The sequence below is a fragment of the Theropithecus gelada genome, chromosome 6 (genome assembly GCF_003255815.1).
Source record: "Theropithecus gelada isolate Dixy chromosome 6, Tgel_1.0, whole genome shotgun sequence".
NCBI classification, from domain to species: domain Eukaryota; kingdom Metazoa; phylum Chordata; class Mammalia; order Primates; family Cercopithecidae; genus Theropithecus; species Theropithecus gelada.
This window is the reverse complement of record NC_037673.1, coordinates 37,598,545-37,601,149: the sequence shown is the minus strand read 5'-3', so window position 1 is coordinate 37,601,149 and position 2,605 is coordinate 37,598,545.

The following is a 2,605-nucleotide window of genomic DNA, read 5'->3' as shown; positions in this document are numbered from 1 at the left end:
TTCCTTTTGGAATACAATACAGTTGCAAACAAAAAAAAAAGTCATATTTCCTCCAGTTATGTGCCAAATGGCTGTGTCCTCACTCCAGTAAGAGAGTCTAGCGGAATCCAGACACTACCAGAAAAGGGAGCAGGGATAGAAGGAAGGTAATCAAACCCTGCTCTTTCATTTACTATAGAACAAATCCAAAAAGAAAGAAAAGGAAAAGCATTTCTAAGACCAAAGGTCATATTTTCAAACATACAGGTTTGTTTCTTTTTTAACGTGTCATTGTCTTTCTTTTTGACTAAGAAACAGGGCCTTATTTTTGCCATGACACAGAAAGCATTTCACAGAGAACCCGAATTGCACATGGTTTTTACAAAAACACTTCATGGGCTCATGAGAATAATCCTCACCCTCTCAGCTCTTTCAGATAGCAGATTTCCTTCCATTTGCCACCAAATTCTGCCTCTTTCCATTGCCACCATTTTTCTACCTTGTTTTGTCTTTCCCTTCAGTAAACTCAACACCCTGGTAATTCAATCTCCTGTTCGATGTCATGGTTGAATCAAATCGCTGTCACTCAAAATATAACCCTTGGCTTGAACTAGGGTATGGTTGAGTAATCAGGGAAAATATCCCCAAATCTGGAATTTCTGGGTTTTCAGCCACTGAGCGACTAAGTGGCTTCAGACTAGATCTTTCCTCCACCTCATGAGAACGGGTCAAATCCTGTCTGTGCTGATTGGGACTCGGTAGAGCCAAACACCTCAAGAGAGAACTCTACCTGCAACTGGGCTCTCCATGGGCTCCTTGGAAAATGGGGACAGCAGCACTGACCTCAGAAGATGGAGAAGGGAATTAGCAAATAATGGGAAAGCTTAACACAGTGTCACTTTCACACCAGGGTGGAAATCGTAAAAGACCAAAAGGGAACCCTGTTCAAAGATGTCTTTACTCATGCAGTATAAATAATCAGGTTTCCCAGAGAAAATCATTTCCATTCTCACCACTAGTTCTACTTAAACAAGTTTGAAGGCCAATAAAAACACAGTGCTGGTTTACAAAGGTTAGGAGAAATGTAAGAAGATGGTGGATCTTGCCTGAGTTCAGAAGTTTAAAGAGAAAATCCTAAGAATGGGAAATGACAAATTGTACTGATACTAATTTTTAAAAATAATTCAGGACATGAACCAGGACCATGCATATTATACAAATATCATTAGACAAAGAGTAGAAACCATTCTAAGGACAGGGGAAACACCTGGAGGAGTAGGCTTGCTCATGAATTGGAAGTTAACAAATATATGGACACACAAAGATTACAGTCAACTAACCTGGGGGACATTTGCTGTGCACTGTGAGAGGAGTGTTGAAAGGAACCCAGAGGAGTCGAAACTGCTGCTGAAAAACCATCTGACAGGATCCAGAGCTGAGACACCCTGATCAGAGATCAGAGACCTTTGCCTCACAAACTCACTCCAAAGAGGACACGGAGCAAGCAGATAGCTCTTAACTAAGTTCTATCACAAAGTAGGCACTCCATAAATCCTTGTAGAATTGAATTGTTGAAATAAACCATATTCATATGGAAGAACTAGGACTTTGCAAATTAGAAGAGCTTTCTTTATGAATTACACTGCTCAAACAGAGAGTGGTTTGGGAAAGAAGGGACTGCGGAACTAAACAGTCTCTTTTGCAACTGATAGTAAAATTAGAGGGAAAGCAAATGGCAAGAGAGCAGACAATCAAAATCAAATGGATGTGGACCATTTAGGTAATTGGGCCAAGGGATAGTAAATGCAGTTCAATTTAGGATAATGTTCAATAAATTGCTTTAAGAAATAACCTAGGGAATACAGGTTAAATGGAACAACCATGCAGGAGATTGATCTGCAAGTCACAATAAAGAAAATCATTGAAGCTAACCACCAGAGCATTACCAACATTAGTAAAAAGGCCATGGCTACCCTAACAGCAAAAATGCAAATAGCCCCTCTCACACCCACAGAACAGCTGTCCTCATTCATGTGCTGCTTTCTGCTCTTCCTGTGCTAGTGAAAACTTAACCATTTTCCAAACAGTTCTCCAAACTTAATCTATTTCAAGATTATTACAGGCTTCCCCTAATTTCTCTCCAAATTTCCTTTCTCACTTGAAAAAGTTGACAGTTATAGTCACAGATAAAATGGACATGTTACAAATGTTACTACCCATTTGTCAGATTCTTTGGTGGACCACCAGGGGTTGTACCTGTGGAATCAGTGTTCACAGCTGAAGGGCTTTCCCCTAAAGAAGGTGGGATATGGCACAAAGACAATAACAGCCCTATGGGTAAAACTAAAACTTAACTAAACTCACACTACCCCAGGAACAGAGACAGTTGGAAATGACTTGATTGGCATTTCTCTATTTGAATTTAAAATGGATTCCTTTCATTCTGAACAAAAAACATTAGGATACTAGTTAATTTCCGTGGACATTCACTGAGCCATGTGCCAAGTACTGCACTGAATTCTGGGAATTTCTCAGGGAGTAAGTTCCACTCCCTGCCCTCTGGAAGCCCACAGTTAATGAGAAAGACTACTATAACACAGTGTACAGGGCAAGAACAACTTCTGTT